Source organism: Myotis daubentonii, chromosome 3 (genome assembly GCF_963259705.1).
Source record: "Myotis daubentonii chromosome 3, mMyoDau2.1, whole genome shotgun sequence".
Classification (NCBI taxonomy): Eukaryota; Metazoa; Chordata; class Mammalia; order Chiroptera; family Vespertilionidae; genus Myotis; species Myotis daubentonii.
The window spans coordinates 2,580,626-2,600,250 of record NC_081842.1 but is presented as its reverse complement, the minus strand read 5'-3'; the positions used below and the strand labels follow the sequence as shown (position 1 = coordinate 2,600,250).

General features: G+C 59.1%; 1 protein-coding gene across 5 annotated transcripts in view; it reads left to right on the top strand.

The window, feature by feature from the left end:
• RUNX1 (RUNX family transcription factor 1) overlaps positions 1–19,625 on the top strand; it is a 193,375-nt gene that overhangs the window by 165,907 nt on the left and 7,843 nt on the right. The window lies entirely within an intron of this gene.

The following is a 19,625-nucleotide window of genomic DNA, read 5'->3' as shown; positions in this document are numbered from 1 at the left end:
GGCTGTCAATCGCCCGCTGGGTGAGCCGCTGCAGGGCCAGCGTCTGGGCCGGCTTCCGTGGGCCGTCAGGAGGGCTGGCCTCGTGAGGATGGACCCAGACGGTTCTGGAACGGACAGTGACTCCGCCGGTTTTGAACCTGCAGCGTGTGTTTGGATGGTGTCTCTCCTGGGTTGTTTTGGGAGCAGCTGCTGCAGGGAGATTAGCACAAGGTCATGGCCCAGCTCCCACGGTTACCAAAGGCAATGACAACGTAATGACAGCTCACGTCTGTAGAGCGACCTGCTCTGGGTGCATGTCACCCCCACCACCAGCCCCCGCTCAGGTGCAGGACATGGTCCGGAGGGTCCCAGGCGCTGGGCGGCCCCGTGGCCCGGCTCGGCCCCGTCCGGTGAGCCTGGAGCCCCGGGCCCCGCCTGCCATGGGCGTGCTCAGGCAGGGAGCTCTGAAGCTCGCAGTGTGTGATCCTGGGGAGTCCGTCCGCACCCTCGGGGGACCAGTAGGGATGCCCCGGAGCCCCCACGCGGCCGCCCGGATTAAAAGGCTCTTTTGGGGGGACTGTTTTAACGCCCGCTCGGCCTTCCGGAGCCGTCATCTGGTGGCGAGTGAGAGAAGCCGTTGCCCAGGCGTGGGTCTGTTTAATTTAATGCGATTTCCCACAAATTATACAGCACGACTTTAAAATTGAATTTGGGCAAAATCACAGATGGCCAGTTCAGGTGGAAAGCAGCGGAAACCTCGTTAGGCTGTTTCCGGCATCTTCCGGAGCGCCTCGCCTGAGCCTTTCGCGCCTGTGGGGGCGGGGGCGGGGGCAGGGGGATGCCTTCGAGCGTCTATACCGACGGCTTCCCTCTGAGCTTCCTCCCCGGTCGGCACCTGCTGCCTCTGAGGGAGGCACGAGGCCTGGAGGGGTCAGGGTCGCGCGATGCCAGCCCCTCTGTTCCCCCCCCCCGCCCCCCGCCGTCTGTCAGTCCGGGAGGCTATTCCTCCCACTGAGCACGAGGAGGGGCTCGGGGACAGGCGGCCCCAGGACCGTGTGCGTGGGGGCAGAGTCTGCATCCACAGCTGATGCTGAGCTCCACCTGCGGGATGTGGCCTGGCCTGGGACCCACGCTGGGCTGGCTGCTCCTGGCCACGGGGCCTCGAGGGGGCTCATGCATTCTCTGCGGGCGTGTCCGTCCCCCCCCCCCCCCGCCCACCCGCAGAAGGGACGTGGGAGTAACAGCGCCTCACACGGGAGAGCCGTGAGGACTGAGTGGGTCCACGGGCAGAACCCGGGTGCCTGGCGCAGGGTCCCCCGTGCGTGTCACTCTCCCCGCCTCATGGGCTCGTGGCCAGCAGAGAGGCGTGTTCCCGTCGGGCATTCGAGTCGTGGGTGATGCGCTTTCCGTGCTAAACCAATGGCCGGCATTATTCCTTCTCGTGTTATCGCTCCTGTAGTGCCCTTCGCTGGGGGCATTGGTGTGTCCCTGGGGGGTGCCCATCGGTGCTGTCCTGTGGGCTCAGGTGCTCTGAGATGAGCCCCCTCAGGGCCTCCCTCCCCAGGAGGGATGCCGGCACCAGAGGGGCTGGGGGGGGAGAAGAAGGGGACAGGGCGTTCAGTTCTACAGGAGCTCCCAGGGCCAGTGCGGCACAAGGTCAAAGGGGAACAGGACACTGGTGAACTTGAAAGGCACCTTCAATGTCTTTGCTCAAAGCCTTTCATTGATTCAGGAGACGCGGACGCCCAGTGGGAAAGGCAGCCCTGCCCGCCAGGTCCCGGGACTCCTGGCCCCTGCTCCGTCCTTGGCCAGCCCCCCTGCCTCCGCCTCGGAGGGGCCCCGGTGTGGTCTCTGCCACCAGAGCGGAACCCTCACCGGACCTTCAGCGGTGCCCTGGCAGGTGTGGCCTCCTGGAGGAGATGAGAGGGTTGGGTCCTGCGTCGTGGCTTCATGTGTGTCCAGTTGAAACGTTCGATTCCCCCAGGAGGGGGTTTCAATAGGGCAGGAGTAGGACCCCCTCCCATGCACCCCGTGCTCTCACTCCCGCCCAGCGCCCAGCCCAGCTCCCTGGTGCGAGCAGACAGCAGGGGGGCTGACCGGCACTCCCGCCACGGGGCCCGCGTGGGCAGCTGTCAGAGATGAGCGCTGGCCGGGTCCCTGACTTGCACAAATCGCACATTTTCCAAGAATGTCATGGTCAGCTTCTTCGGCTTCTTTTTTAATATTTATTTTTTTATTGATTTCAGAGAGGAAGGGGGAGGGAGAGAGAGAGAAACATCAATGATGAGAGAGAATCATGGATCGGCTGCCTCCTGCACGCCCCACACTGGGGATGGAGCCCACAGCCCACAGCCCGGGCCTGTGCCCTGACCGGGAACAACCCGTGACCTCCTGGTTCCTAGGTGGACGCTCACCCGCTGAGGGCACCAGGGCTTTGCTGGCATTTTTAAAGAACCACCCACAGGAGGGTTTCTTTGAACCGAGTTTCACCTTCCTGTGGGACTTTAAGGTCATGCCTCCCTGTGCTGATTCTGCCCCTGAGCCAGACAGGCCGTGAGAGCCTGCTCTGCATGGGCTGGGGGCAAACAGGTGCCAGTATGCGGGCAGGCCGGTAGGGGGCAGGCTGGCGGGGGGCGGGGGCTGGGGCTGAGTGACAGGCTTCTCGTCCCAGTTCAGGGCGCTTCTGCCAACGTCACCCCTTTACTCCCTGAACAGCTGAGCGCTCAGAGCCAGGGTGCCAGGCCAGAGACAGGCGTCCCGCGTGCCGTGCCCTGTGCAGGATGCAGGTCAGGGTCCTGAAGGCAGGGCCAGAGCCACCCGGACAGTCCCCGGCCCCCCCCCCCCCCAGCAGAGACCCAGGCCCACCCCCGTCTGAGGCCCAGCCCCGCGGGCGGCTCAGGGTCTCCTCTCCAGGTGGAACGAAGGTCAGAGGACATCAGGAGAAATGGGGAGGGACTAGCGTGTGGCCCTATCGTCCCCATCGGTGCCTCCCGCCCGTGCGGCTCGGACATGTCCCGGCCGCATCCCGGTCTTGCCTCAGCGGCCTGAGGACCCGGGTTCCAGGCGCAGATAAGAGAGGAAGCCGGAGCGGGGAGGCAGCGCCTGGCCTTTTCTTGCTCGAAGACACAGACCCCCTGAGACGCGGAGAATGCGTGTGTCGCAAGCTGTTCCCCGAGGGCAGCCATTTCCCTGAGTCAGGCTTTGAACTTCTGACCAGGGTGACCAGTGAATCACAGAAAGCTGGGCCAGCGTGATGGCCAGCCCCCGCATCTGTTAGACAAGGAGCTGGAAGCCCAGAGGGGTTCGGAGCTGGCCAGGGGTCACCCAGCCTGCCCGCCAGCTCCCGGTGCCCAGCCGTCCTCCCCGAGGGACGCGCTCCCCATCCCTGGTCCCTGGCCCTGAACCGTCCCAGCCGTCCCTTCAAAACAGCACTGCTGGGCGAGGGGGGCGGGGCGGCTGGAACAAGACAGGGCAAACCCCAGGGAGGCTCTGCCTGCCCCACCGTTTTCTCATGGTTTTATTACCAAAAAAAAGCCTCAAGAACCCAAACAGGCCGCGTCTGCGTGCAGACAGGCTGCAGGCATCGCCCCAGGAGCGGCCGGCGGCCGGGCCATCCCCTGATTTACGTTGTGTGGGTTCAGCCTTCGGTTGTTGAGACTCGGTGGCTGCAGGGGTATGAGAGGCGGGAGCGTGTTTGCGGCTCCCAGCGCTGGCTCCGGAGCCGAGCTTGGCCGGGACTCAAGTCCAATCTCACACCTGCCCCAGACAATGAGGGCCTTGTTCACACATCTCAGGCGGCGGCTGGGAGGGGCGGGAGGAGCGGGGAGATGCGGGGAGGCTGGGCAACACGGGGTCGCGCCTCCCTCGCCCTCGCCTCTCCTTCCCTCTCCTCCCTGCCCGCCCGCCCCCCCCCCCCCATTTTGTAAACATTTCCTTGTTTTTGGAAATTAAAACACAAACAATGCCCACAGTCCTCTCTCATGAAGGAGGATTTCCTCCTACTGACAAGAGCTGGAGGCTGTGGAGTAACCCCAGCCATGCTCGGTTGGGAGGGGGTGTGGGCAGGGGTGCCCCCCCACCCCCAGCGCTGAAACCTGAGCTGCCCCCATGGACCGTCTATTGGCAAAAGCTTTTCTCTTCCTGGTTCTCCTCCCCTGGCTGGCGTGTCAGGGGCGGGAGCAGGAAGCAGAGGGCACTGTGTCCTCCCTGGTGAAGCAGGGCCCCTCTATCCCCCCTCCTTCTACCCCCCTTCAGCCTCCTGGCCCTCCTCAGCCACGCAGGACGGAGCCGGCCGCCAGCGCTGAGGCGGCCGGAACCTTTGCTCCAACGACCGTGACCTGAGGCAGCCCTGGACACGACCCCTCTGGGTCCCGCTGGGCACCCCTCGCGGCTCCTGACCTTGGAGCTCAGTGTTGGGTCAGAGGCGCCCTGAGGTGTGTGCTGCACCAGTGTCCTAGGCTCCTGGGGCCCAGGGACGATGCCCCTCGGTGCTGTGTGTGCCATCAGCCAAACCCCGGAGAGGGCTGCCTCCCGCCCGCCCTGGGAGCCCAGCCCCTGCCACATCCTCCGCGTCTCCATCTGGCTCCAGAGTGACAGGCTCTCCTGGGAGGCCATGCGGCAGGACCTCTCTCCCAGCCCGGCCCACGCCCAGCTGCCCACCCCCCTCAGGCCCAGCTCTGCTGCCCTGCCCGCCGCTGCCGCCATGGGGGCCCTCGCTTCCCGCCCCAGCGATGCCCGGTCTGCCCGCCAGAGCCCAGCTGGGGCGGGAGCGGGGTGGTCCCCCAGGTGACAGCAAGGCCCTTGCCCTTCCACTTTGTGACAAAGAGGAAAATGGAATATCTCTGTGCTTCTTTCTATGTAAAAATGTTTTATTGATTTCAGAGAGGGAGGGAGAGAGAGAGAGAGAGAGAAACATCAATGGTGAGAGAGAATCACTGATCGGCTGCCTCCTGCTCGCCCCCCACTGGGGATTGAGCCAGCAACCCAGGCATGTGCCCTTGACCAGGAATCAAACCGTGACCTCCTGGTTCACAGGTCAACCCTCAACCACTGAGCCCGCCGGCCGGGCTCTCTGTGCTTATGACCATATGACCCGTTGCCTTCTTCAGCCTCTGTTGACTAAAGCGGGTGAGCTTCCTTTCCTGTTGCTATTTGCCCGCCCCCCCCCCCCCCCCGCGCCGCCCAGGCCAAACTCTCCTGTCACTTCTCTCCTGCCACCTGCCTCGCTCCCAGCTCAGCTGCCCTCCAGACACCTGGCCCTGGTTCTACACAGTCATTTAGAGATTTGGTTGTATAACACCCCCTGTCACCCCACACACACCTCCCTGCTCTCCCCGGACCCCAGGTCCTGTCCCCTCCTGCCATGTCCAGGTGGCTTCCTGTGTTGCCTCTTCTTTCAAAGCTTGCCTAGATGCTTCTTGGTTCCAGAACTTTCCAAACCCATCCCTCCCAGGTCACTCTTTCTGCTGCTAGGCCTCCCACGCTCCCACCCTAATCACAGCCTCTCTCCCAAACCGGCCCCTTGGCCTGGCCTCCGGGCCCAACACTGGAACATTTCGCGGCCGCCACCCCCGGGGCTCCCCGCCCTGTCCCTCACTCCTCGGCGGGTGGACTCCCGTTCCAACCCCCTGTGTCCCTGTGTCCCTGCCGGCCCCTCTGCGGCTCCATCTCCTCTTCCCCAGTTCCTCCGAGCCTCTTTTGTTCCCGTCGAGGGGACAGGACTTGGATGTGTTGTTGAGACTGGTTTGCTGGTTTGTTTGGTTTTTTTAAAAAAAACAACAGACGACCGGAAGTTCCTGTTTGCCGGGAAGGCGATGCCTTTCCAAAGGCTTGCAGAGCCGGGCAGCTAGCGCCGACTCCCCGCTGCCTTCTGTCGGGGTGTCCACGGGGCAAACCATAAAAGCCTGAGCCAGTGAGCGCGCCAGGCGCAGAGGGAGCTGGTATAATGGGCTTTTGTTGGTACTTGCACGTTCTTGTCGGGAGACAGCAGAGACCCTGGGGTGCCGCGGACAGGAGCCGATGTTATCGCCCTGAAGTCTGCCTGGTCCCGAGGCAGGCGAGGCCGGATCCTGGCCTGAGACGCAACGGGGCCTGGAGCCTTCCGTCAGCAGCCGGTGCCCCAGGGCTCAGAGCCTCCAAAGTCTGCCTGGTAATTGCTTCTCATCCCCCCACCCCCCTCCCTGGCCAGCCCAGCCATGGCCCTCACCTGGGGCCAGAGCGCGGGACAGGGGAGCTGGACAGCTCACGCGTGGTTCCAGTGATGAGAGGAGCAGGCAGGGCACTTTCCATAAAAGCGTTTACAACGAGCAGCTTGGCAGTTTCAGGCCATTAGACAGAGGACGGGGCCAGGGTGGCACTGTGACCTCCAGCCACTTCCCTGTTTCTGGGAGCCTGACTGCCCCCCCAGGAGCACCCCCAAACACAGAGCAGGAGGCGGGAAATGACCACCTCCCTTCCTCCCTCATCCTGGGAGGCGAGGGATTCTCAGCGACAGACACCAGCGTGTGCTTGAGGTTTGGGGCTGTGCGGGCCTGTCTTCAGGGGGACGGGGACAGCATGGTGAGGACGTCCCAGGGAGCCCCCCAGGCTCAGGGTCGCCGGCCTGCGGGCAGGACCAGGTGCCCGCCCCAGCGTCCGTCGGGCACTGGGCTCGGTGGTGACTGCTTTTCTCCCTGGAGGTTTAGACCCGTCTTTTCATCTCGTCAGCGTGTGGTCACCAGATCAAGGGAGAAATGGCTTCCGTCGTCCTGTAAAAACAGCACCTTACAGAGGACCCGGAGGCCTGTCCCCGCCTTCCCTGGGGACAGCGGTCCCCTCACTGGCCACCGCGGGCTCCGCCCGGGACGGCTGGCCCGGCGTCCGAGGGGCTCTCTCGCCCTCGTGCAGGGGAGGCTGGGTGAAACCCTAGACGTGTTGACAGCGATTTGCATCATCATCTGGTTACAGGTGACTCACGCCCGGGAAGCTCAGGGCGGCAAGCCCCGGCCTGCCCCTTCCCGGGTGGCAGAGCCAACGGTCAGCTCGGGGGGACGCGTCGGGGCCACACCTGCGGTTCACCCAGGGCCTGGCGTGCTGGGTGCCGGGCCCTGAGAAAGCCATCGTTGCGCCCCCCCCCCCCCCGCTCCCAGCATAGGGACGGGGCGCTCCAGCCACCCTGGCTCCCAGGGCCCAGAGGCGCCCCCACACCCAGGTCCTGTTTCTGATCTGTTGGCTGCCCCGCCGGCCGCTGCACTCACTTTCCTGAGTCTGGGGGCCGCTCTGAAAGCCGCACCTGGGGCTGTCCTCGGGGTCTGACCTGGTGACTGAGGCCGCGTGCCTGCCCACTGGGCCGGGCTCCCAGGGCGCCGCTGACTGTGGGGAATTGTGCTCTGCTGTGGGCCGTCCCGGGCACCGTGAGGTGTCTCACAGCTCCCTGGCCTCCGCCCACCAGATGCCAGCAGCCCCCCCGCCGACCCCAAACTGGACAACCCAACATGTCTCCAGACCTTGTCCGGTGCCCCCGTTTAGACCCGTCTGGGGAACCCACAGGACTTAGTCAATCCACACGGAACCTCGGCGCACCGCCCCCACCCCCACCCCCCCACCCCCCGTGGGCATCACCGGTGTCTCTGGCCTCTGCGGGCCCCTCGCGTCCTGTCCTCCGTCGGTCAGCCCTCTGGCTGAGCCCGAGTTTCAGGTCACCTGCCACCCCAAACTCTCCTCCTCGTGTGCGAAGGAAGGCCTCCATCCCGGCCCGGTCCCTGCGACCTCCTGCCTCCCCAGAAAGCCTCCCTTGACCTTGAAAGCAGCGCGTCTCCGGGGGGAGCCTCCGCCGCTGAGCGTGTCATCTTTCTGGGTGACCTCGTCCGGTCCAGTGGGGGGGGGGTCTGAAACGCCGTTGCTTCTCCTCAGTCAGTAACAAAGCTGTGGGTCTGGACCATCCGTGGCCTGCTTCCTACCAAGAGTGTGCGACTGTGTGAGTGTGTGTGAGTGCGTGTGGGTATGAGTGTGAGTGTGTGTATGTGAGTGCATGTGAGTATGAGTGTGAGTGTGTGTATGTGAGTGAGTGTGGGTATGAGTGTATGTGTATGGGAGTGCGTGTGGGTATGAGTGTGTGTATGTGAGTGAGTGTGGGTATGAGTGTGTGTATGTGAGTGAGTGTGGGTATGAGTGTGTGTGTATGTGAGTGTGCGTGTGCATGAGTGTGTGTGTGTGCGTGTGTGCATGTGCATGAGTGTGAGTGTGTGTATGTGAGTGTGTGGGGGTATGAGTGTGTGTGTATGTGAGTGCGTGTGGGTATGAGTGTGTGTGTGTGTGAGTGCGTGTGGGTATGAGTGTGTGTGTATGTGAGTGAGTGTGGGTATGAGTGTGAGTGTGTGTATGTGTGAGTGTGGGTATGAGTGTGAGTGTGTGTATGTGAGTGCGTGTGGGTATGAGTGTGTGTGTATGTGAGTGTGGGTATGAGTGTGAGTGTGTGTATGTGAGTGCGTGTGGGTATGAGTGTGTGTGTATGTGAGTGAGTGTGGGTATGAGTGTGAGTGTGTGTATGTGAGTGCGTGTGGGTATGAGTGTGTGTGTATGTGAGTGAGTGTGGGTATGAGTGTGTGTGTGTATGTGTGTGCGTGTGCATGAGTATGAGTGTGTGTATGTGAGTGTGTGTGGGTATGAGTGTGTGTGTGCGTGAGTGTGCGGTTCTTCAGTTGAGGTCAGTGTTGGGTGGAAGGGTTCCGGCAGCCTTGCCGTTGCCTCTGGGGAGCAGAGTCGGGGCGCCCGGAGGTGAAGCTGCTTACTAGCGGGTGCGCCTTGTTCCGAGCAGTAGGACGAGCTTATAAGCGCGCGGCGCTGCTCCTCAAAGGCCCCTTCCTGCCCAGCGGCCCTGCGGCCTGTGACCAATCCGGGCCGGCCGGGGGTCACGCCAAGGTCGGCTCTGGGGTGTGCGATGGCCGCAGACCGCGGGGACCCATTCCTCCTGCGTGGCCCTCACGTGCGGGTGGGAGACCCCGGAGGGACCGGGCAGGGGGCGTCGGAGGACGCAGACACTGGCATCGGCGCCCTGGCTCGCAAGCCAAAGAAATCGGTTTTTCCAGCGAACCCCAAGCCGGCGCAGGGACCTGCCCCGGAGGAGGACCAGGGGGCCCCGCCTTCCTCACTCTCTTCTCCCGTGGGAAAGCCAAGTCACTTAGCGATTTTCAAAAAACGACGAGAGGTCAGAGGGAGCCCGTCCACGGGGCCCTTGACGAGCAAGACTCGGCTTTCGGTCTCCGTGCTCGGCCCGCGGTGAGGCCCGCCCACGTGGCCGCCATGCAGCCGCCTGTGCCGGGTGCCGAGCGGCCGACGGCCGGGTCCTCGCTGTGGAGGAGGCCGCCGCCCGGGGAGGAGGGCTGCTGTGGCCCCAGCCGTGGGGCGCCGCACGCGTGGGTGGGGAAGCCGCACTTTCCCGGTGAGGCCTGGGGACACGGGCACCCTGGACCTCGCTGGCTACGGAGGGCTCCCTCCTCCCCACGTGGAGCCGTCCCCACGGGGGCGGGGGGAAGTCTCTGCCGGCAGCCCAGCTCGGCTCTGGGGACGCGGATCTGTCTTTGAAGCGGGAGAGAAGCCGGGCGCCAGGGGCAGGGACTGCACCAGCAGCGAGGGAGCTCAGGGTCAGCTCAGCCCCCAGGGCCTCCTCACAGGTGGGGAAACTGAGTCTCAGGGGGCATTGTCCCTGCCTCAGCACACAGTGAGTGAGGGGCGGGCGGGGCGCAGTCCCAGCCTCGCAGACCTCAGGCCTGTCTTTTCTGTGCCCTTGCTCAGGCCTTTCTGCTCCCCGAGGAGCAACCCTGAGACGGGGCTCCCCGGTCCTCAGGGGTTTGGGGCTCACACCGACCACAGCAGAGTGGGGGCTCCCACACCCTCCCCTGCACATCTGATCGGACTGTGTCGCAGCCTGTTCCCCGTTCCTGTGGGACCCTGGCCTTGCAGAAGCGAAGGCGCAGAGAGTCTACGGAAGATGTGTCCATGGGAGGGAGGGGGGGGTGTTTAACCTCGTGCAGGGCCATCATCTGTCTGCAGGAGGACAGAGCAGAGACCACTGGTCCCTCTGTCCCCGGGGCCATGTCCCTCCACCCTGCGAACGGCAGCCCGTCTCTCTGCCTCAGGACACCGGGACACCGTGCCCGCAGGGCACCCGGGCATTACCCAAACCCCGTCTCTCTGGCCGCCGCGGCCTCTCCCAGCCTCTCCCCTGCGCCCACTGATTGGAGCCCAGAGTCTCTCCAGACGGCCTGGCTGGGGGAGGCCGGTGGTGCGGGCGGACGTTCCCCTGGGAACCGTCTGGCACAGCTAATGAGCAAGGGCGCGCTGCATTTATGGGGCGCCTTTCATCTGTGGCTCTCCGAGGGCTCGCAGGCACTAATTAGCACGCACACCTGTGAGGCAGGTGAGCCTGCCGCGTCCATGTTCAGAGAAGAGGAGAGGGCAGAGCGGCTGGAGAGGAAAGGGACTGCGGTGCGCGCCTGGCGGGGGCGGCCCCCTGCGAGCCACCCCCGCGCCTGACCGCAAAGCCACGGAGCCTCCCAGGCCCACGCGGAATTCGGGTCCCAGAGGCAGGGCGTGATGCCGAGACCGCCCCGTTCCTCCTCTTCCGTCCCCGTGGCAGGCAGGGGGCGGCTGTGAGGACAGGTCCCTCACACCCCGGAGGCCCCCGAGGCCGGCGCCCCGGGCAGGGCTCTGCCCCGGCTTGGCGCTGGATGCCTCCCTGCAGAGTAATTGCCGGAACAATGAGTGCGCCCGGCTGGCCGTGCATGACTAACCCAGATGTCTGCAGCCAGCGGAGACAAGCGCTTGGCAAATACCAGCGTCTTTCACAACCTCTCCTCTTCCAGGACTCGGACCTGGTGGGAACTGACTCACATTACCATGGGACTGCACTGATAGCAGCCTGTGCTACCTGGCGCACCCCCCTCCCAGCACCCCCCCCTCCGGTGGCTGCACTTTTGCTGCAGGGGCCAGAGGGGGGATCAGGGCTTCAGGAAAACAGTGGGGCTTTCAGGGTCGTCCCCGTTCACAGCAGAGAATGACCCGACGCCTGGCCTCGAAGCCGATCTCGCACCGTCCTGGGGTGGCAGCGAGGCATGGGCGCCCCTTGTGTTTGCAGGGAGCTGCCATTCCTCCCGGGGTCCCTGCGGGAGATGCCGGCCACCCCTGGGGCTCGCCCTGACACATCGCCCCGGACTGACTCACATCCCCGAGGCCTGAGTCACATCCTGTTGTGCGTCCCGAGGCCTCCGGGAGGGCATGACAGCAGCTGCCCATGACTGAGGTGGCCCTGGAGGACACCCTGGGAGCGGCCCTGCCCACTCCAAGCCGAGGAGGGAGGGGGTGCGGGAGAAGTCCAGGGCGGCCCTGGTGGTTTATATGTTCACCAACCAGGCTTGGCTCCGTCAGAAACAGACACGCGGGCCCGGTGGCAGACGTAACTGTCTGGTCTGTGTTCTCACATGGCTCTGAAAGGCGCCTGGAAGGCGTGTTAAAGATGCCAGCTAAAGAGCCAAAGAGCCCGGCCGGCGTGGCTCCGGGGTTGAGCGTCGACCTAGGAACCAGGAGGTCATGGTTCAAGTCCCGGTCAGGGCACATGCCGGGGTTGGGCTCGATCCCCAGTGTGGGGCTTGCAGGAAGTGGCCGATCAATGACTCTCTCTCATTGATGTTTCTGTTTCTCTCTCCCCTTCTCCCTTCCTCTCTGAAATCAATAAGAAAATACATATTTATAAGGAAAAAACGAAAAAGAAAGGGCCTGCTCACTGTAACAACCACGTCCAAGCCACAGACCCCCACCCACCTTGCCCTGGCCCAGGCTGAGGGGGCGGTGTCCCAGCTCGGGTGGTGCTGGGGGGCCCAGGTTGGGAGGGTGGTAGTCGCGCCACCCTCAGTGGAGTCAGGAGTCCCGGGTCCCCCTCTCCTGTGGCCGGAGGGAGCTCGCGGACAAAGGAGAGCGTCTTAAGCTTTTCAAACAACAGCTTTCGGGTTTCATCGGTTTTGTCACTTTTGTGTTCTAGTTCAGTGGTTTCTACCCTCGTGTTTATTATTTCTTTTCTTCTAGTTGCCTTAGGCTTATTTTGCTCTTTTTCCCTCCGGTTTCCTAAGGTAGAAGCGTAGGTTATTGATTCTGGATCATTCTCCTTGTCTGTTGTATGCACTCAGTGCTACCAGTTTCCCTCTGAGCGCCGCCTTCCCCGCATCCCGCAGATTTTGACGCGCTGGATTTTCGTTGCGTTCCGCATATCTTTTAATTTCTCTTTGGGCTTCTTCTCGAACGCTGGGCTTACTTAGAAGTGTGTTGGGGAAGCACCAGTTACTTGCATGTTCTCTGGCTTTGTTTCTATTGCTGATTTCTCAGTTTCAACCCAGCTGGCCGGAGAACCTACTTTGCACCGCGTCCACTCTTTTCAGTGTGTCAAGGTGTGTTTTATGGCCCAGAATGGGGCCTGTCTTGGTGAGTGTTCCCTGCGAGCTCGAGAAGAAGGTGTACTCTGCTTTGTTGGGTGGAATGGTTGGTAGGACTGTTCGGGTCATCTCTGCCCGAATTTTCTGCCTGCTAGGCGGCCAGTGACTGAGAGGGTGCTGAACTCTTCATCGGTCACAGTGACTGTGCTTGTCCACTTTTCCTCGTAGGTCTCAACGTTGTTGCCGCCTGTGTTCTAAACGTTGTTTCACACTCTGTTGCTAGGTTTAAAGATGATTGTGTCTTCTTAAAGAATTGACTCCTTTATCATCATGTATTTCCCCTCTTTGTCCCTGACATTGTCCCTTCTTCTGAGTCGGTTTTATATAAAATGAACGTAGCTACGCCGGCTTGCTTTTGGTTAGTGTTCGCATGGTCTGTCCTCCCCCACCCCTTGTCTCTTAGCCTGAGTCTTTATATTTAACCTGGGTTCCTTGTAGACAACACATAGTTGTCTTATTTTTCATTCGCTCTGATAATCTCTCTTCTTTCATTGGTCATTTAGGCCATTCATAGTTAAGGTTAAGATTACTTAGACGGTTCTATTAACATCTACCGTGCTTGTTGACTGTTTTATATTTCTTGCATCTGATTCCCCCCCCCCCTCTTTTTCTTCATTCTCTGGTTTTAACAGCATTTTATGTGATTTCATTTTATCTCCCCTCTTAGCATGTCAGTTATACTTTTTAAAAGTTTTAGTGGTTGCCCTGGAGTTGCAAAACACATGTATGACAACTCTTAAAAGTCACACCACACCACCTCTCCCTTTCCATTTCTGTATTTCATTTCACTTACCCGTATGTTGTCATTACCCAGTACGCTATTACTATTGTCATGTTCAACAGAAAATTATCTTTTGGATCAATTAAGAATAGGAAAATAAGACTTTCTTTTCCTTCATTTATTCTTTCTTTACATCGATCTGAGTTTGTGACCCCTGTTATATTTCTTCCTCTGAGGAACTTATTTTAATATGTCTGCTGGATGAATTGTCTGAGCTTTTGTGTGTCAAAGAATGTCTTTATTTCTCCGGTACCTTTGAAGGTTTATTTTGCTGAATAGACAATACTAGGTTGGTGGCTTAGGTGGGTGGGGTTTTTTTTCTTTCAGCGCTTTAAATATTTCCCGCCTCTCTTTTTGCCTTCCTGGTTTCTGAAGAGGAGTCTGCAGTAATCCTCCTCTTGTTACTCTCTACGTAACGTGCCCCCTCCCCGCTCACTTCTGGCTTCTTCAAGCTTCTCTCTTTGTCTTCAAGTTTTCTGCAGTTTCAACACACTAGGCCAAAATGTAGATTATTTGGTGTCTAGCTTGCTTGATGTTCTGTGAGCTTCCTGGGTCTGTGGTTTGGTGTCTGTCATTAATTTTGTAAAATTCTTGGCCAATAATACTTCAAATATTTCTCCCATTCTGTTTTCTCTTTCTTTTCCTTTCGTGATTTCCACTTTGCATGTGTTACACCTTTTGAAATTGTCCCCAAAGTCATAGGTCTTCTTCTACTCCCCGTTTTCTTCTCTTTACCTTTCTGTTGGTAAGTTTCTGTTGGCATATTTCAAGCTCAATGATTTTCCCCTCAGCATGTCCAGCTATTGATGACCCCACCAAAGGCATTTCTCGTTTCTGTTACAGTGTTTTCATTTCTAGAATTTACTTTTTAGTCTTAGAGTTTCCGTCTCTCTTCCTACGCTATTCATATTTTCTTGCATGCTGTCATCTTTTTCTACTGGAGTCCTTACCATATTAATCTTGGTTAAATTCCCTGTCTGGTAATTCCAAAGTCTATGTCATCTTTGAGTCTAGTTCTGATGCCTGTTTTGTCCCTTCATACTGTTTTCTCTGGCCTTACGGTTCCTGATTTGAAAGCTGGACCTGATGTATCGGGCACACAGGACTTCCGTGTGAGACCCGCTGTTCAAGCCGCCAGGAGCTGGGCTGTGTGCTGGCTGCTGTAGCTGGGTGTCAGAAGCTTCCAATTCCTCTGACGTCCCTGTGTCTGTCTCCTTCATTGTCCGTGGGCTTCCCTGCGGACTCTTCCTTAAACAGTCCTGTAGCTCTGCTGGCTGTAACCCACTGTTATGCTGGATCCGTGAGAGCTGGGGACTTCCTGGATGAAAAACCCAGGAAAGCATCCCTACACGCTCCCCATGTGCACACACACACACACACACACACACACGCACATGACTACAGGCCCCGACTACACTCAGCCTCCCACGATTTGTCTGAATTACCATTCAGGTGTCCGTCCCTCCGGGTTGATGGCCGGCGACCTCTGCCCCCAGGAGGCAGGCACCCGGTGGCTCAGGATTCCCCTGCCTCTCGAGATGCCAGGGTGGCAGTTTGCCCTGTGACCTCCGTTCTCTGACAGGCCCACGGAGAGTCGTGGATCCTCACTTTATTCTGCTCTTTCCTTATTGCGAAGAGGGGAGTGATGACTCCCAGCTCTTCACATATCGGGCCTGAACAAGGAGGCAGCAGAGCAGTTGACAAGAGCCGTTGGACGGGCTCATTTTTAGCGCTGGAGACTTCGTGACATTGTGTCGTCCACAGCTAAAGCCCTCTAGTTTCTTCCTACCGATGCGGGCCATGGATACCTCTGAGCTCAGCCCTAGCCTCACCCCACCTTACTCCTATCTCTCACCCCCCTCCGCCCCCGTTTTGACCTCATTTCCACTGGGAGGAAGTGGGGATCATGGCGTGGAGAGGGAGCTCTGTTCTGCCGATTATTTGGGCATCAAAAAGCTGAAATAACTGTCACAAAGCAGCCTGTGAAGCAGCTGCACTGACACCGCGTGCCCTAGAAAAAGCAGATGCAGGAGACTCGCTTAAGCTCCCAAGTCCCGCGGTGTTTCATGGGAACATGGATCCTCACCTTCTCTATCCTCACCCCAAGCCTCCAGGTTTCCTGGATCTTCACCATAATCTCCTGAGTGTCGGTCAGTGGACAGTTAGTGCTGCCTGAGCCCTGTCCCGGAGCGGGGCTGGGGCCTCACGCACAAACATCGGCAAGTCCCTAGCCGTGGGTTCCTTCCTTCCCATCACATCCTAACTCAAGAATTAGACTCACTGTGAGTTTACTGTGGCCCCAAACGGCCATGCTTGCTTCCTACGCCTCATCTCCCTTATCTCACTATTACCCTTGGAAGTAGGAGACTGTGTAAGGGAGAAACAGGTGACCCTCCCAAGGTCATAACTGGTGTACGGTGAAGGCCGGGCTCAAGGGGAAATCTTTGTGTGGCTTCCATGAGATGCTTTCCTTAATTTGCTCCTCTCAGGAGAAGGCCTTAAGCATGCAGCAAATACCGCTGGGGCTCTTATCTCTGACGTGGGAACAGCTGTTTGCAAGTCCAGGGGAAGCAGATAACCCAGCAGCTCTCCTGGGTACAGCCTGCAGGTCCCCCACCAGCCACCACTCCTGGAGGCAGGACCTGTGTCCGTTCACCACAGAGTCCCCACGTCAGTACCCCTAGTGGAGCAAAATGTTTGTTGGCAACATGAAGGAATGAGGAAGTGAATCACTTCATGACCCTATGAATGAATGAATGAATGAATGAATGAATGAAGCAACTCTCGGCATGATGCATTAATGCGATAGGAAGCAGCCTTTCCAAGCATCCGACGGCCCGGACATGGTCACTAAGATCAGTCTGTGAGCTCCGGTGGGACAGGGACCCTATAGGTCCTGCTCACTAGGCTGTGCCCAGGGAGTTAGCACGTGCCCAGCGCAGAGCAAATCTTCAATGCACTTTGGTCCAGCTGAGGGTGGTCTTATGAGAGGCGGTCCCTCGGGGACAGGCAGCCCTGCTCTCGGAGAATGACTGACAGGCTCTCTCCCTCGGCCTGGGGTTCTTTCCTGGGCGCCCCCGTCTCACCCCTGCCTCCTCCCGCTTCCCAGAGCGCACACGGTTATGATCACAGCGCCACCGCGCACCACACCTCCCCCTGCTCCTCCCCTAAATCCTAGCACAGGTGAGAGTAAGAAAGTGAGGCCCGGCCGTGTGGCTCAGTGGCTGAGCATTGACCTGTGAACCAGGAGGTCATGGTTCAATTCCCGGTCAAGGGCACATGCCCGGGTTTCGGGCTCAATCCCCGGTTGGGGGCGTGCAGGAGGCAGACAATCAATGATTCTCTGTCATCATTGATGTTTCTCACTCTTTCTCTCCCTCTCCCTTCCTCTCTGGAGTCAATAAATACATATATATACACACACATATACATATATATTTTGCTCACTAAAAAATAATCTTTATTGTTGAAAGTATTACATATGTCCCCTGTATTTCCCCATTGGCCCGCTCTAGCCTGTCCCCACCTCCGACCCCAGGCCCTCACCACCCTCTTGTCTGTGTCCATGGGGGATGCACATATGCAGACAAGTTCTTTGGTTGAACTCTTCCCATACACCTACCCACCCTCCCTTGCTCTGAGGTTCATCACTCTGTTCCATGCTGCTATGTCTCTGGACCTATTTTGTTCATCAGTTTATTTTGTTTCTTAGATTCCACATATGAGATCATGTGATACTTGCCTTCCTCTGACTGATAAAAATATATCTTTAAAAAGTAAAGACTGTGTGAGCAGGTGGCCCGGGGTCACCACACGGCACTTCCCCCGGCGCTCAGCCCGGGTCCGGGCGGCCCACAGCACTGCCATGTCTACACGTGCGTTCACGTGTCCGTGTCGGCCCCATCCGAGCAGGGAGGTACCTGAGTCATGAACTCACATTCCCCATATTCTCGGCCCTTCGTTTTCTGTTTTCATTTTGGTTTCGGCTTTTTATTAACAATAACGTAGAAGAAGGAAACGCCCACACGGATGTGAGCAGCTCGCCACCACCACCTTCTGGCCCCCCCGGGCGGTGAAGCCGACGCCGCGGCCACAGGGGCGGGCACGGATCCCGGGAGGGGTCCCGTGGGTGCTCAGTGCTGTCTCCCCTCTGACACGGGGGTGGGGGCTGAGTTGGGGTGAGAAGGGAGAAGACGTTGAACCTGAAACCCTGTGTTCAGAAAAATCATAGAACGTAAACGTTAATCATAAAGATCGTTTTCCCAAAGCGTATTGTTAAGAGGCTGCGAAACATGGGCAAGGCTCGCGGCTTAATTACGAGTTCAGAAGAGCCTCGCGCGTCGCTCCCGCTCCAGGAAAACATGACGGAGCACGCACCCCGGCTTGTACGTGTGCTTGCCGCGGCTCAGACACGGGCTGGTGCTGGGCTGTCTGCCCCGGCCTGCGCTGCCGCCGCAATCCGCGGCCTGGGGGCTTAGTGACGATTACAAAACGCCTTTTGTTCGCCTGGTAAGTGATTCAGATATCTGAGCGCTGCCGAGCCACTCGGCGAGGGTGGTAGCGAGGACACATGCCATCTCACGGGAGAGCTGAGTCTGCGTCCCCCCTCACCCCCCACCCCCCGGGAGCAGAATGCGTGGAGCGCGTGGGAACCCTGGGCAGCAGCCTGCTGGGCGCCGTTTGCTGTCGGTGGCTGGGAAAGCTGTGAGCTGCGAGGCTGTCTGACATCTTTGGTTGCCCGTGTAGTCTCCCCTGAGTTTCAAATGGGTCTCTCTCTCTCTCACTCCTTGCAGCTCCTCGAATTCTCTGAAATTCAGCAGCCCATGAAAACCCGTCTTTACAATTAGATTCAAAGATTCTCAGTTAAGATAGCTGCCCAGGTTTTTCAAACTTAATAATTCAGTGATTTAAGAAAAGAAAACATGCCCTGGCCGGTGTTGCTCAGTGGATAGAGCGTCGGCCAGTGGACTGAAGGGTCCCGGGTTCGATTCCAGTCAAGGGCAGGTACCTTGGATACAGGCTCCTCCCCATCCCGGGCCCTGGTCAGAGCCTGTGCAGGAGGCAACCCATCGATGTGTTTCTCCCACATCAGTGTTTCTCTCTGTCTTTCCCTCTCTCTAAAAATCAATGGAAAAATATCCTCAGTTGAGGACAAAAATAAAAGAAGATAGAAAAAAATGGACCCGTCGGAGGGAAGGGTGGGGGGCTACTGGGAGAAGAATGGGAAGGAAGACTGGGTGGGGCTCCAGGTGCCTGGTGCGCTGCCCACGAGACAACGTTGGGGAGCTGAGCAGAGGGGCCCCTTTCTGGGAGCCGGGCGCCCCTTGGAGCAGGTGGGGACATGGCGTCGCCGGGGGAATAACGCACGTCTACGTCCGGCGCAGACAGCACTCACACCTACTCTTTTCCTGGGCGGCTTGCTCTCTAGAGTGACGCCCAGCGTGCAGAGCCCCGGCTGGGGGGGGGCCGCAGGGGGCGTAGTCTGCTGTGCCCTCTGTCCACAGAGAAGGTGGGACACAGAGAACGTTCGCGTTTGACCTAAAGAAAAGTAAAGCCGGCTTCTGGTGGGGCAACGTCCAGCCTGCATTTTCTTACGTATTTTGCCCAAAAATAGAGGGTTTTTTTTTTCTCCTCCTTTTTTTTATATATATTTTATTGATTTTTTACAGACAAGAAGGGAGAGGGATAGATAGTTAGAAACATCGATGAGAGAGAAACATCGATCAGCTGCCTCCTGCACACCTCCCACTGGGGATGTGCCCGCAACCCAGGTACATGCCCTTGACCGGAATCGAACCCGGGACCCTTGAGTCCGCAGGCCGACGCGCTATCCACTGAGCCGAACCGGTTAGGGCTTTTCTCCTCCTTTTCACCTGCAAACAGCATGATGCTTTTGAGAACAGACTCCTGGGAACGCCGGAGTCCAGTTTCCAAAATCCTTTTCACCCAAACCTTCCGAAGCCGACTCTGGTCTCGTCACCTTCCTGGGCCTCTTTCCGGGCAGCCTAGAAGGTTCTTGCCCCCGCTCTTCCCCGGGAGAGGCAGGACCCCTCGGCGTCGGGTGACGGAGCCAGCTCCGGGCTGGGTTTGCGAGCGCCATCGGGCCGCAGGGCCAGCTGCCCGGCCGGGCCTGCTTTCCCATCGGCCTTGGCAGAAAAGTCCCCTAAACAGAAGGCATTTCAGGCCCTGTGGAGTCGTTCTGCCGAAGGTACAAAAAGAAAAACAAAACACTTTACGTTCTTTCTTGCTCGCTAAGTACAGACAGGTGGGCACTGAGTTGGGAAACGTTTCGGATGGTGGTCATGTGATTATTGGTGACGCTGAAATGTCTGCACAGTCACTACGAGCAGCTCGGCAGTTTGACCGTTAACACTCCACCTGGCCCGGCCGGCGGGGCTCAGTGG